At 41.5% G+C, this 16,372-nt stretch overlaps 1 protein-coding gene across 2 annotated transcripts in view; it reads left to right on the top strand.

The window, feature by feature from the left end:
* The window catches only part of LSAMP (limbic system associated membrane protein), a 1,013,191-nt gene that overhangs the window by 455,985 nt on the left and 540,834 nt on the right, over positions 1-16,372 (top strand). The gene's annotated exons all lie outside the window — the stretch shown is intronic.

The following is a 16,372-nucleotide window of genomic DNA, read 5'->3' as shown; positions in this document are numbered from 1 at the left end:
GCATTTAGGCTTTTCAAGGCTGATTTTCTTAGGAAGTCACTGCTATATGCTACTTCTGTCACCCACGCCTTTAGAAGTCAATCTCATGGTACTTCCTATGAGCTTGACCAGGAAAAGAACAGATCCTGTGACAGCATGACAGCAGCAAACAGGTACACAGGATATCTTTGAACTGGAAGCAAGATTAGGTTGTTAGGGTACCATTTATGAAGATCTTTCACTAAACATAGTCACCAGCCTTGCTCTTGGCCTTTTTTTGTCCCTAAGAAGGTAATAATGTGGGGTTTTCTGATCTGAGTTTCTGATGGGTGCTTAATTGCAAGATATTACTCTCAGTATTTTCTTGTGAGTTGTTGTTGCAGTATCCCAATTCTGTTTCTCTTATCTGTTCTACATTTACTGGAGTAAAGGCATTTCTTGACTAATTCCTCTCATTTCCCTTTCCTGTGAAGATGGATCTGGTGACAAAGTTGACTATGTATTAGCAATCAGGAGCTTTGGGTTGGCCTTACTTTATCATTTAAAGAGCTAACAGTGACTCAGGATGCACAAATTAGATTTTCCAAAGAATTTACTTCAGAAGTACAAGGCTTGACATTTAAAGAACAATGAGAAATCAAAATCATCACCTACTGTTTTCTTGACACCAGGTGCATCTTCTCACCGTACCCAAATGGAATAAATCTGGAATAGAAAAGGGACCGACACTCAAGAGTACTTGAGAGTCTGGAGCTCACAAAATCAAGAAAAAGAGGGAAACAAAACAAAGCAAAACAAAAAGCACGTGGGAAAAAAAAAAAAAAAACAACTATGCTAGGGTCAATAGAGGAAAGATTAAATTCAATATCCCCCTGACAACTTTCTAGGACTGCTCACAATATGGTGTACTAGGACAGCGTGAAAATATTCCCCTGCTAATTCCCTATTCCCTAAAAATCTTGAGATGAATAAAGATTGAAAGGCAGAGAGATCTCGCTTTCCTTTTTTGACAGATTTCCACAAATACATAATGAATCCTTAAACCTTGTATTGTCTGTTTTGTTCTGACTGTATAATTTTAGGTCCAACCATTTCAGCCTCTTGAGGATTTCGAAGGGAACAAAACTGCAGCCTGGAAAAATGGGGTTTTATTCCTTTGTCTCATGTCACCTCTTTTTTTGATTAAGTGCAGAAAGTGTCTTGGGGAGAAGGGAGTCTGTGGCTGCTGGGTAATCTAGTTCAGAAGGTTTCTTTAACAGCTGGATCAATAACTGCTTCTTCCAGATGCCTGTTTCCTTGATTGATCTGGTTGACTTTTTCCCTTCTCATCATCCTTTTTATTTATTTTTTTCTTGGCGCTTAATTTTAATTCATCTATGAATGACCCTCCCCCTCTCCAGATGCCACTGTATATTTAAGTGCTGCCTGGCTGTTCTGGGGACTTGGCATATCCCTAGCCCTGGGAACCTTACATAGGAAAAAAGCCTCAAACTCTCATTAAATAGCCCTTTCTGGGCAAGGCAGTGGCCTGCCTTGTCCCAGTTTTCCTCGCAGAAGGACAAGGAGGGCAGGTCAGTGCCTCACTTGGTCATGCAGAGGCAGCCCAGACCCAGCAGGGTTCATTCATCTGGGTTTTTTCCCCCACCTCGTGGTGAGGGAGATGTGCCTCCCTGCTCTGCTGCCAGCACTTTCCTCATTTCCCCTCCCAGCCCCACCTCCTGCATGTGCAGAAGGCACTTCCTTTGGGTTCTGACCAAGGAGCAAAGCTCCAGGATCCCCACCCATCCTTATCCTCGATGAAGCGTGTTGTGTGAACACCAGCACCCTTTTCCCATCCCAGGAAGGAGAGACCATAACGCTCTGGTGTACCTGTGAGAGCACCGAGCCCCTCACATTGCAGTGCTCTCTGGCTGATGACACTGTGTGACAATGCTGGATTCTCCACTCACCCATAAAACACTTCACAAGCCTCAGCACCTGGTTGCATCTCACCTTCCAGCAGGGATGAATTTTTTCATTGGAAAAATGCAGACATTTTCCACTGCAAAGTTCCTTCCAATTAACTATTTTTTTTTTTTCATTTGAAAGTGCCTTTTGGTCTTGCAGGATTAATTCACAATATTGTTATATCTTTTCTGAATTAAGAAACTGTAAAAACACCTTGGTTTCACCTAAATACATCATTTCCAATTCTCTAAACCAAATGTTTGGCTATATGTTAAAATTTTATTTCATGTAAAATGTCAAAGTTATTTGGCTTTGTTCTGACTTAGAATGAAATAAAATCTTAATGTTGCTTTCAGTATGGGGAAAATGAAAGACAAAACCCAAAAGCTCTCAGCAGGAAAAGTCTCCAGATCTCTAACCTACTCTAGGAAAACTGATATTCTTGTCCGTGTTGGGATCTCCCTCAAACTCCACCACAGTACACATACCTCTGCTGGTTGTGGGAATGGGAGATGTACCAGTACACGGGGGTGTCATGTGAACCCTATGACAAAGTGTTGTCTAAATATGTCGTGTAGGCAAAACACTGGGAATTGGTCTGCCAGTATGTCAGGCAACTGTAGCTGTGCTCAACCAAAATTAGGGAGGGTTGAGAAATAAATTTAGCAAAGCTCAGCAGAGCCATAAATTGCCAGGCAGAGAGAGATGCTTATTAGTTTTTGGCAAATTAACTAGCCTTTCTTCGTTCAGGGTGATGAGAGCTTCTTTTGAGTTTGCTGAGGAATCACCAGTTTGTCTTCAGGCCTGAGACCTTTGTGCACCCATTCCGTCACTTTGATTAATCTGGGACCAGAGACACACATGCAGAAACGTGCATCCAGTGTTCCAAGCTGAAAGCATTCCAATCCAAAAAGGATTTTGAAGAGAAATTGCCTCCGGATTTTCAGATTCATGAGTCTTCAAGGGGCACCTTTAGAGATAAACTTAATTAAGCAAGTCATCCTATTAATCAGTTCTAATTACTCATGCAAATCACAAGTGCTCTGGTCTGTGGTTAAGTGAAACCTGATTTGATCCCAAGTGCAGCCAGGCTCAGTAAGTCCAGTGGGTATTTTCAAGAACGTGCCTTAACTGATCTTTCTGCTTCTCTCCAGATACAGTAATCTTCTGGAGACTGTAATGTGAATTGATTAGTTGTCATGGGCCACAAGGCTATTAACCTAAACACTGGGAAAGGGGATGGAAAGCAGGCTATGGAGCACAGGAATTCTTTCTCTCCATCTGTTTGGTACACACGTGTGCCTGTACACAGGAGAAGGTCAAAACTACAGGCACATAACAGGGAAGGCAAACTACTTGTGTGAAATGTCTTCTAAGTCAAAAAGAGCTGTCTACCCTTTTCAAAGCAGTGATCTGCAGTGATTGTTTCCTGGGAACCAGGGAGCCAAATTTGTCAAAGGGACATGACTCAGAGTAGGGCATGATTCTGTGTGACTTGGGGCCCCAACATGCCATTCTCCATCTTAATCCTGCTATGTAAGACAGCTGTGAATTACTCAGTATTACCCTGGCAGGGAATGTGGACAGCAGAGGTAAATGAGTGAGTGATTGCTGACTTCACCTTGATTGATTTGGGTAACACGGTGGTGTTGGTTAAAGGGCAGTGAGCATGGGTTTATTCTTTTTGTGGCTTTTAAGTGTCAGCAGCATAAATATTCATTAGCATAAAAGTGGTGTTAACACTTCAAAAAGGTTCCTATTTCACAGTGTCTGGCTGTGAGACCTATGCCTTTGATTACATCAGAGTAGAGAAACTCCTTTGGCTTGGCCTGGGGTTTCCCTGGACCATGGCTGTTTTTACCATCTCCAGACTATGCCAGTGGAGCCCAGGGCCCTACCAGTGCAAGCCTCAAGGCAGAACACACTCCTCCCATCAGCCTGAACCACTGTCTTGCAAAGCATCTCCCCTGAGCTGAGCTCAGTGTTGGTCAGCCACTAGCTGAAGATCCCTCACAAGGCAGCCCAGGCTGTGGGCTCACGATGATTATTCATTTATTTGCATGCATGTGTGCTCACCCTGCAAGCACGCATCCATGTGCATTCTCCCTCCCTTTCGCACTTGCTTGCATGACTGGCAAAATAGGGTACAAGCAGATGAAAATTGAAACACAGAAGAGAGCAAATTACAACATGTTCAATTATCTTTTTCGAAATCATTCTTTCATCTCTGCTCTACTCAGTGCCTGGTAATGTTTCCTTTGTAATCTGACAAGGACATTTTTTTTTTCCTCACTAGTTTTAGCCCCTCTCTTGGGTGACAAGGTGGCCACAGAATGAGGACATGGGGAGAAGTCATGTAGCAAAGCCAAACATTTCAGACTGTGTTAAGTGGAGATTCAAAAGACCAATGCTTTCTTGGTCTCTGTTCAAAAGCCTAAGCAAAGAGTTCTCTCTCTGACAATTGTGAATGTTTTTTCGTGTTGCATGTAAATACTACAATGGCAAACACTGCTTCCCTCCCCATCATTTTCTTGCCAGGGAGGCAGGCAAAAGTAGCTTTGCCTTGTTTACTTCCTCGCTGTCGTATTGCACTCTCCACTGTGGGAATCCAGAGCTTCCCTCTGGCTGCCCTGGAAGGCCTGGGACCCTGGCAGGGGGTCAGGAACCCTCCTGTACAGAGCCCCCAGAGACACTGTCTCTGATCTCTGTCCATGGAAAAGAGTTTTCAATCTTACAGGATGAATTACCACCTCTGAGTGTTTGATATAAGTAATAATTAAGTGTGGCACGGGTGCAAAAGTAAAATTTTAGGATTCTAGATTAGGGGTTCAAAGGGGACAAGATGGAGGAAATTGGGTGTGTCTTGTCCTTTTTCTCCTTCATGCCCTCCATGTTTCACTGTAGTGTTGGCATTTTTCTATTGGTTGGGGCTGGGGACACACTGTTCAACGTAGATGACAGATATTGGCACATTATTGTAAATACAGCACAGGTAGTTTCTGGTATATAATGTGTGTAACATCCCACTGAGGGCAGAGCCCCACACGCTGCCCTGCAGGACAGACCTGCGGCAGGGCAGCAGAACATGTTAGAGATAAGCAAGAATAAACAACCTTGAAAACAGCACAGACGAATTATGGCTTCTTCTTTGGCAACGGGGCAGAAAGACAGAGATTTTCTACAATCTCAGAATCATCAATACCACAGATTCTGACACTCCACAAGCACTGCCAGCCTCCTGCTGGCCTTACCCAGAACTTTGATAATTAACAGGCTCCATCTCCTAGCTCCTTGCAGCAGCCCTACGAGATAAGGACTCAGGTCGCCATGGCTGCCTCCGGTTTTCCTTCTCCTTTGACTAGGAAACTTTAGCATTCCTTCTCGATTGACAGTGTTAGTGATTAAATTCTTCTGCCAGTTTACTAAAGGAATTTTCCTTTCACATCCCTGAAGGCTGGCACAAAGGGATCGCCCTTTGGGTTGGGAGGAGGTTGTTCTTTATGGTCTGTTTAGCTCTTGGCCTCTCTACTGAGAAACTGTCAGTGAATAGAGAGGCAAGTGAAGTAGTAATAACGCTTTAATAATGAGGATACCTGTCTGCAGTAAAACAAGGTTACATCAAGAAATTTTATGCAGTTCACATGTAAGTTAGAAATTACTTTTGGTGATGCCAGCAGGGATTGCATTAGAGGACTGAACAATAAGTGTTAGAAATTGACCATTAAAATTGGGAGACATTTCTTAAAGTAATGAAACATATTTAAATGTCTGTGTTATAAAGGTGAAATGGTTGAGCAGCTTCCAAGTCATATTATGTCTGGTAAAGAGCCTGATCAGCTTAAATCTGGGAAGGAATTTTTGTGGTTTAAAGTAAAAGCAGAGTTTTGGTGGGGTTTTTTTTTTGTTTGGTTGGTTTTGGGGTTTTGTTTGGGTTTTTTTTTGGTTTTTTGGGTTTTTTTTTATTAGCACCAGTGTGGTAGGGTGACTGGGATGCTCTTGTACACATAAGAAGAGACTAGCGAAGAAGTGTAAGCAGCCCAAAACACTTATACTGCTGTACCTATACAAGACAAAGAATGGCAAAAACTAATTGTCTTCCTCTCTGTCTGTGGGAGGACTGTCTTGCCCACAGTTGCTCAAGACCTGTTAGAGGAACTGGTAACTTAGCCCATCTTTTGGGAATCTTAGCTCAATACTTAGATCTAACACAATGTTTTCTGTTATCTGTGTTCATCTTTCAAAGGAAGACTTGAGTCTGGCACATTAGTTTTTCCTCAGGCATTCTAGCAGCCATGAAGATAGCCTTAAACTCTCTGTCCAAAAACCCAAATAAAAGAGCAGTGTATTGATGTTGAAAATCAATGAGAGCACCTAATTAGAAAGAAATGGCACTTGTTACAACTCTGCAAATATTAAACCCTTACTCACAAAATCAGAGAAAGTAAGAGTACCCTTTTGTATTTTTCTCCAGTGAATATATAGGGAAATAGGGACATAATAGGGTTGTTATTTAACCAGCATCACACACTAAAAACAGGGAAAACCTTTTTAAGATCTACATATTATCAAATATAGCATAATTTTTCAAGACAGTAAACTGAAAAATGCAGACAGACATGGTGTTGCATAAATGACATTTGAGGTGTTCCAAAGTGACAGCTTAAGGGACTTGCATGTTTTGACTAGCAGTTCAAAACACTTTTAGAAGGAGGCCTCAAAACCAGAGTCCCTAAATCACTGGCCACTTTTGCATATGCAGGCCTACATCTTTTTAAAATTAACTTCTAATAATTTAAAGTGTAATCTAGGGAAGTAACATTTGGGTTTAAATTTATGGAACCAATTGAATGTGTGATATAAATCTATATCATTCAGCAGTTACTCCAGGAGTGAATCTTGCAGAGATTTTTATCCTGATAGTGGCCCTTTAAAGGAAAAAGAGCAGGAAGGTATTGAATTGGAACAACCCAGCATCTCTCTTGTGTTTGTCTTTGATAAACACTGCAATTTATTTAAAGCACATGGAAGGGAGAAAAAATATGGCAAAGTTAAATCCCAACAAATTGTTTTATATTTACAAATGAATTAGATTATTTGCATTTGTTGTGTTTTTGAGTTTCTTTGAAACTGCAAATTAATGAGAAAAAATTATTTCCGAATCTTATTTTACTTAAAGGCGAGTTTAGTGAAGGCAATTTGCATGTAAATCAACGTTTACCTGACGCGTGCAATTTCCACAGTTAGATAAACCATAACATGAAACAGATGAAAGACATGGGAACTGTATAAAAATTCTTTGAAAGATAATAGGCGGCAGTTTGCAATAAATATTCATTAAGTGAGAGGGTGCCCTGTTCTCTCTCTGTGCTGCTCTCCATACAGTGCTCACCTCTTTCCGACAGCCTCCTTGTTGCATGTCTTTGCTCTCCTATTTCTTTCTTATTTAATCTGTCTGCTTCCTTGCGCTGTAGCAGGGGTCACTTTCATTATGGGACGTTCTGGGCATTTCCACCATCAGTCTGTATTTGTGTGATTTATAATGCAGACCAGGAATGAGCCATGTGAAAAATCATCAGGGAGGCAAGAGCTGTTCCCAGGCTAGGAGCTAGCAGCCCTGGGCAAAGCAAACAGTTGCTGGGGGCAGTAGGGTGGCAGCTGTGGCCTTGCTGTGACTCACCTGCCAGCTTTTCCTGATGCACAGCCTCTGCAAGCCAGGCTGGATGCATGCCCTGCCAGCACCCCACCACAGCTAGCTGAAGGAGCGTTGGGATGCAGGATACAGTGATGGTGATGACCAAGGATCTACTCCAACAGACACTTGGTGACCACTTGGCTTTCCAGCCCTCTCCCTACCCCTTTCATATTTGGGGGGAAAAAAGCTCTTTCCCCATGGCTCCAGCCCTTATCTTTGGGGCAGCAGTTGTTTCATTTGGCTGATCACAAAATGCAAAGCCCTGAGACAGTTTTCCAGGGCACAGCTGTGACCAAAAGGATGCCTGAGAGGAGTACAAGCCAAAGGAAGCCACATGCCAAGTCCTGTGTGCCTCTGTGGTATGGGTTGGCCGTTTGGTGGTTCTTACATACAGGTAGCATTGGAGTTGCTATCAGGTATTTAGAAGTCTATGGAACTCCTGGGAGTGATTGAGCATGTTTATCATTTCAGTCAAATAACTGATACTTCAGATAAAATAGATCACACATTTACCACACTCAGAAGATGGCTGATTTCCTAAAACCTCAAATTTTAAAAGCAACTGTGGCTAGTTCAAAGATCAAATGTTCTGCATTATAGTGAATTCACACTGCACTTTATTGTATGTATCTTCTGCTACCATTATTGTGTGTTATCTGATCTCATGCCTAGAGAGCTATCAAAAGCTGTGATGTATGGCCAGATTGTGGACTGGCAATATGCTGTGAAATTATAATAGCAGCAGGTTTGCAACATATCTGGAAGGGCTGTGTTCCCAGTCCCCAAAATAAGCCATTTTCTCAAATGACTGATCGGCAGTTTGAGAGGCAGTATGCTCCTCATGTGCTGCACTTCAGGATTTCCCCATGAGCAGCAAGCAAACACGTGCTTGCTCAGGTGGCTGCTGCAGAGCAGATCTTCCTTAGGACAGACCTCGATGAAGCCCATCCCCTCACACCACAGCAGGACTGTGGGCTGGGGCATCCCTGCTGTTCTCACTGTTTAAGTGCAGTTCCCATTGCTTTGTTGATTGTGTAAGAGTCATTTGTCACCTTCCTTTCCTAAATTCCATCTCATTCCAGCCCGCAGGACTGGGGCTTGGTATGTCCTTGGGAGCAGCCATCATCTTCCCTGCTGCTTCCTTCTGCGCCTCCATTGTAGAACTGCATGACCACTTTCAGCTACAGAGCCAGCTCCACTTGCTCACACTCTCTATTTACATTTAATATCCCTTAAATGATAAAAGCAAACATTCCTAATTAAATGTTAACGTGCTGTAAGTATCTGCAGCCAGTGTACTGTCCACCCCTCTAATCTCATATATGTGGACATAGCTTCTGGACTTAAGGAGAAAATTACTTTTTGGAACTTTGATGGGGGAAGCATGAATAACTTATCCAGTCATCCCCATTAAGTTAACTCTTTGCCCTTGGGAAGATCATCCTGCTGCTGCGTTCTCAGGGGTGGATGATGGCAGCTTGCATATGCTCAGGGCCTCATGTAGCTGGCTCAGCATAGGGCAAAAGCAAGCCTACAGAGACTCTGTGTGGGCTGAAGGGACAAGGAGCAAATCATACTGTTACAAAAATGGGAATTAGGTGTGGATTAATGTAGTTTTATTTTTCTTTCTCCCTCTTTGTCATTAGATTGCTTACATTTCTCAGTCTGCTTTTTATTCCAATTAAACACTGGTGTTCTATTTTCCTCCAAAAAAGGTTATTTCCCACTCGTGTTAGACTGACAGCACCTTTTTTGTGGTGTGTCACTATTTACTGCACCACTCATTGCTGCAGTCAGTGGAATCCCTGAGGAAGATGTTCCTGCAGTTTCACTCCCTCTGCTGACTACTTCTGCAACACCAACACTGACAGAGCTTAATAGGTGGTGAGATTTACTCCAGTGCCAGGATATTCCTTGAGCACCACTGTCGCTGTAAGACAGCTGTGTGCACTCTGCCATTAGCTTCCTTGGACCCCAAAGTGGCTCTGAGGTAGACAGGAAGCTGTTGCACTCCCCTGGTTTTTTCCACTTAGCTTTCAGTCAGTCTGGTCTTCACAATTTTTAAAAGTTTGTTGGGCTGTGACGTGTTTCAGAGATACCTTTTATTTTGAGGTCACTGTGGTATTTTATAGATGTACTCTCTGTTCTTGCTGTCTTTTGTGATAACTAATTTTATTCTTTCATAGTTTTTATTTCTTCAGTATTACAGGTAGATCTTCTGAAAATAAGCTATTTATGCAGACAAGACAGATGTGACTAATTTTCTTTTAAGTCCAATATACATTTCTCTCTAGAAGTTGTCCATGCACAATATTTTGGCTCATTCCAGATATGTCAGTGTTCAGTGTTTGAGAAGATGATTGAAATCCATGTGCATCTTGGCTAATGAGAACATCTAAACTTGCTTAGGATCTGAAACAGTAGACTGCATCTTCACATGAGGTGTTCCAGTATGGCTCCAGTGAATTTTTCAGTTTTAGTCCCTGAAGTTGCATGTCCTTAAGCACTTAAGTATCAGCCAGAAAAATACTTGCAGGTCATTTCCAGACTGAGCAGTCATTGAGGGAAGGCCAGGTGGCTATAGAAGTACTTTGCTGCTGTGAGGAAGACAGCTTCTTATGTGTGCTTCCTATATTAAGGTTGTCAGCTAAATCTTTTATCATTATGCTGCTGATGATGTTGATTTTCTTTGCTTGATGGGACAGTGTAGTTGGTTGGAATCTTCTCACCTAGAAACTCCAGAGACATTAAAAAAGGTGTTCTGAGTTTGTTCAAGCTTGCTTTTTGAGGTGTTCTCTATTTTATTAAAAGAACTGTGAGTGTTCATCAAACTAGAAAAAGGCATCTCTCTGTAGTTCCTTGGATGTGCCAGTCACCAGTGTTGTAGACACACATGAATAAATGATGGCACTTACTAGTGACTGACCCCACAGAGCAGGTGAGAATCTACTCCAGCTATTAAATATAAAATAACAAGCTGAGTACTCGCTTGTCAAATGCTTGCTTAGTTGGCAAAGGCCTGTGGTTTCTCAGCTGATGGTTCAATTTCTTAAACCCAGCTGTCCACATGTGTCAGCACCCTTGTAGACAACAAACGATATAGATGCCCAGGTAAATAGAAATGAGCTTGACAAAGAATGAAAGCTGTGCCTCTTGGGTGCCAAACAAGGTCTGCTCAGTTTCCCTGGGGTAACATCTCGTTCGTGGGATACTAGAAATATTATATTCATTGGTGCTGAAACTTACTCCAGATTCTTTCTGGAAGGATGAGCAAGTCCCCTCATGGCTTTGTTTTAGACGGCTTACAAGGAAAATGCTTAAGTCACCTTCATTCATGTCAAGTTCCTGCAAGAGAAAAAACTATCATGAAACAGAAGCAATGGCTATAGCTTTTGTTTTAGAGGAGGCTGTCAAGCCCTTTAAGCACAAATACCAAATATGTCTTCAAAGTTCGGAATTCTCCTGAGGACCATGCTCTATATTCCACTACAGTAGTCTTGCTTTTTAAAACCAGTCCTCTGGTATTTATTAATCTGAAGGAAATACAGGACCCTTTCAAGCAGAGATAAAAAAAAATGCTCACAGTTGATGGCATGGAATGCTAGTCTAGTATTCTGAGCAGCAGCTTAACTTTGTGATGTCTTGTCTACGTTCAAATCCCCAGTGCACATGGTTGTTGGGGCTTTTTAATAGCAATTCACAGGCATGATAATTTTTCCCTGCCTCAGTCCTCCATCCATAGAATGGGGCAATAGGTTTGTGGGAAAAAATGTTTGCAGTGTTGTGTAGAATTCACACCTTGAGATAACAGAGTTTTAAGGAAGCAAGTAAAATGCTCCTGATTAAAAGTCAAAGTTTCACATTGGTCCCCATGTTCTTCACTGCTGCTGAGCATTAAGAGGATTAAATTTAACAATTTGCATGCTGTTGTCAGGTTTTGATTAATGTAAAAATATTTACTCTCACAAGGAAATAGAGTTCAAAATGAGTGGTATTTAATGTACTTTAGATCAGCCAGTTAGGAGACAGAATGTGACTCAGGTGAATTTTGCAAGTCATTCTGTAATCAACTGGATGTTTACTGCCACAAGCTCAAGAAAGGCACAGGGGCTACATTCCAGCTACCCTGAAGAAAAACACTACTTATGACTCATTTTAAGAGGTGTCATATGCAAGGAACAAACATGAAATTAGGTAGTGTGGGTTGAGGAGATGAACTGATGACCATGATCACTTCATCCAAAGGTCATATGATGCTTTCCAATAAATCCAAAGAGAAATGTAAGTCCTTGTCTTTTTCTATGCAGTTTACAAACCAGTGCAGCTGATGAGAATATCTTACATTGCACAGTTCATCCAATAACAGAAAATAGCATCCTTAGAAATGTTATTTATACAACGTATTAAATGTACTTTTACTGCATTTCATAAATTTCCAATTTTCACAATAACTGATATTCTTCACAGCCCTGACTTAGACATCCTTTGACCATGGTATAGTCATAGGTTTCTTGCATTTGAATGGAAAATATCTGTTTTTTCTTCTTGCAGTTGTGAAAAATTACTTGAAAGCATGATTCATAAAGGCTCAAAAACTAATTTTCAAATTAGAAAGTCAACATGCATGTTTTCAAATCTCACTGTCTTTAAACCCTTCCTGGGATTTCTTCTTTTGGGCTTGGCTCATTATTTTTGACATTACTTTTGTTTGGGGATGACAATCCTGTAGGTGAATGTTGAAGTCTTGCCTGGTTCCATTGTGCTGTTCAGCTCTGTGCACATGTGCAGCAGTGAAGTGAGGGTTGTGGTGGTGACATTCATGTTATTATTGAACTTCTGGTATTTCTGCACTGGGACATCATGTCTTTTTTAAGACAGATTTAAATTAAATGCTTAGGGTATCCGTACCCACAGAATATTCATATTGTCTTTTAGATTGTTCTGGGATTGGGAAGCACAGCCAAGGGGCAAATATTAACATATCTTTGAACCTTATGAACCTCCTGAGAAATGTTACGGCACTAACATTCAATATCCACCAAATTATTGAGAATTATATGACACCTATCAGTCACTTTGATGTTCATGAGAGTTGAGCAGTCTGTATGTGACTCACCCCTTGCTTTGTGACTGGTCTACCCTTGTGCAAAGTGATCCTCTCCTCCAAGCCTTCCTTGCTGATTGCAGCACATCGCTTTCTTTTTCATGACTATGTTTCTCTGCCAATTTTACTCCCTCTCAAGAAGCTGCTCCAGCCTAGACTGGCTCTATACACTCCACGGGGATGATTCAGCTGGTTCCTTTTCCTTATTGCCACTGTGAGGTTACCAGCACCAAAAAGCAGGCTGTGTGTTGCACTGCCAGGTACCCCAAGGTGAGTGCAGCACTCGCTTCTTGGTGATTTTGCTACCTGTCACCTCTTTATTTCTTGTGGTGTGAAGCAAATTTTACTTTAACTAATCCAAAGTCATTCATTCTGTAGCATGTACAGAAGGATGCAGTTTATTTATTACTGGAAATATAGGTCCCCACCCATGTAACGCTGTAATTTTTATTCAGTGGAGAGACCCTTGGTAGTACAGTTGTGGGAGTAACAAAAATAAATTTTTTACCTACTTAAGATTTATTTAAATCTTTGTATTTCATTTTGAGAACAATCCAGCTGATTAAAATCCATAATATTTTCAGTTACAAAAGTTTTGACAGCATAAATCTACTTTTTGCATTTTCTTATATCATTAAACTGTTCTACTCTATGCTAATGCTTAGTAAAGAGGGTTATTAGCTATGAGGGCGAACCTTAAAAGGGCTGGAGGTTTGATTCATCTATGAAGCACCGACAAATTTGGATTAATTATTCAAATCTAATCCAAACCTCTCGAGTCTGCAAAATTGGGCTGGAAGTCTCAAGAGAACAGGTTAGCTTGTGGGATTTCTATTGCTGGCTGCCTAGTTTTCTGATGAGTCTACATCACCAGTAAAACCTTTTAAATGTACCACTTTTCTAAATTATATTTTAGATTCAGCATTGCCTGAACAATGCACCTTTAAGTTTTCAGCATGTGTGAGAAGTGTTCTGCCACAATTCTGCCTTCTTGTTGGGGTACAGTACCTAGCAGTTCTGTGGAACCGAGGGTTAGGAGCTTAAAAAGGAAGAGGCTGCTAAGATGATTGCATTTTGCAAGTGATATCCACAGCCATGTTTCCTTCATTGCCAAAAGGTGTAAATTGCCCCAAATATTCTGAGTTTCTCTCTTTTTTTTTTTTTTTTTTTTTTTTTTTTTTTTTTTTTGTGTGTGTCTTGGGGAGTGATTCTGCTGTGGAAAGGTTAGTGTTTATTTAACATGACAAATAACTTTGAGTTTCCTAAAGCTCATCATTTAAAATTGTGTACATACTTAATATTTGATCCTAAATCCGCTTCCAGTTAAGTCCCCTGATAATTAGATGTTCTAGGGCTGTAAGAAATAGTCCTGTGTCTGGGCAGAAATATATTGCCTGTCAGGACAAAAATTATGCTCTGAGGGACAAGCAGTGAATCTGGTTTTATATTTGCAGAGCAGCTAGCACAGCAGGGTCCCTATCTTGATTTGAGACCTCTAGGAACTACTCCAAGATAAATATCAAATGATAACTCATGCCATTCTGCAAGAGGACTACAGATTTTCAAAGAACACTAGGGAATTTCGATTTTATGACCCCAAGAGGAATAGCACAGACTTTTCTTTCCATTTAATGGACAGGGATGCTTGGGTTCTCTTGCTCAGTGACAGGCCAGCAGGCAGTGCCGACCCTTGTGTCTGACCTGTGATCAAAATTCCTCCAGCTTCTCAGGTACCAGTTTAGCTCAGGTGAAAGAAGGTTCAAAGGCACTCTGTAGAAGGTAAGACATTCATCCCCTTTCTGGGATGCAGACAGAAGGCGTCACAGCTCATGGGTTTGCTGTAAAAGGCAATTAATTATCACCTGGATGACCTCCTTTGCTATCAAATCACTACTTAAATGATTTTACTACTCTTTATAATGTGGCTAAATCCTGACAATTTTATCTATTGATTTTAGTGAAAAGTGATGAGTATTCATTACATTAGCAAACCTTGTATTTTATGGTTGTGCCACCTGACTTCAGGGAGCTGCTTTTATACACATATGTGTATTTATGTACTGTTCCTCTGCTCTCCCTGTGTGTCATTTGTACAGTGTGGTGTTTAATATAATCCAGTGAATATAAGGCTCAGAATGTATTCTGACATGTTTTGTGGCTGGAGATCTGTCTAAAACATTCATTTAGTGCTCTTAACCACTTCTGGAAATCAGAAAGAAATTTGTTTTCTCTTTTTTTAAGAAAATAATACTTTGGCCAGCCCCTGATTTAAAATATTTAGGTGGATATCACTCTGCAATAGTTATAGTAAAAGACAATTTGTAAAGCACAAGCTTTTCACCACTGAAGTTTCACCATCGAGGTGAGATGGGGGACTGGGAGCAGCAGCTTCATGGATTCCCCTCCTCTGCCCTCTCCTTTCTGGAGAGGGAAACAGGCCTGGAGCAGCTGCCCCTTTTCCCTTCCAATGTGTTTTGGTGCTGAGTCTCAGGGCTGTGGAGCTCTGCACACTCTAAGAGATCCCTTTTGCTACAGCTGTTGTTCCTCTTTATCTTGAGAGTCTCAAGGGCAGAAGAGTCAGAAAGGAGGAGATTTCAGGCAGACACAGGCAACTTGTTTCTTCTCCTAAATTGTTGCTTCATCTCTTTTACCAATGAGCAAGACAACTCTGCAGTGCAAGAAAACCTCCCAGAGGCTGCAGCTCTCATAATCATTCCTGCACCTTGCTCACCATGGTTTCAGTCCCCACAGCTGACTCACTCCAGTGGTCCCAATAAGATCTGAGTTCCTGCTCTATCTCCTTGAGTAGCAATGATGAAGGGAAGGAGAGGGAAAAGATGCTGTGAGAAGCACAGAGCCTCCACGCTCCTGAAGAATGGCAGAAGTGGCCTAATATTTTCAAGTGAGGGGGAAAAAAAGGGCTGTACTCTCTCTGCTGTACTCATACTCTATTTCTGTTTTAAGTACTGGTAAAACTAAGGAGAAATAATATTTTTTTTCCCCTCAGTGAATTACAGTGGGGAGACAATGCCTCCACTTTTCAGTCCAGTCAAATTTCTGATTTCAGTATTGCCTGCTGTGCTTTAAGGTCTGCTTGTATGAGTTGGAAGGGTAGAGATGTGCCCACTGATCATACTTTTCCTGAGTCATTGTGATGTGGTCTGTTGAAGAAGGAGGTTTTGGGTCCCCTGCTCCTCAGGCAATGAGCAGTTAAATAATTAACTTGTTCTTTAAGGAAGTTCAGGGATCTTATCTCCTCTTGTCTAAGGAACAACCTTGATTTAAGTATGACTCAAGTTCCCAGTATGACTTTTACTCTCCAGACCAAGTTGCCCAGCATAACTCCCATCTATCTTTCTTAGCTAAATTATACCACCTGTCTGCAGATTGTTTCAGCTCCTCCAGTTGCACATGGTGGCTTTGGTGAGGCCACCAAAAGAGGAGAAAGCTGGTTGGGAGGAGAAAGCTCTCTCCACAGGGAATATGCATTCTTCCTTCAAAGGTTTTCTTTGTTTGGGATTTAGGGTTGGTTTGTTTGTTCTGTGGTACTGACTTGTGGTAGTAGCCTCACTAACAGCTGTCAGCCCCCCCAACAGAGAGACAGGCAGAGCAACCAAACCCAAATAAGACACAAAACGAAATTGAAAACG

This window comes from Taeniopygia guttata, chromosome 1 (assembly GCF_048771995.1).
Source record: "Taeniopygia guttata chromosome 1, bTaeGut7.mat, whole genome shotgun sequence".
Classification (NCBI taxonomy): domain Eukaryota; kingdom Metazoa; phylum Chordata; class Aves; order Passeriformes; family Estrildidae; genus Taeniopygia; species Taeniopygia guttata.
The sequence above is the reverse complement of the archived record's forward strand: the minus strand, read 5'-3'. Positions and strand labels throughout refer to the sequence as shown.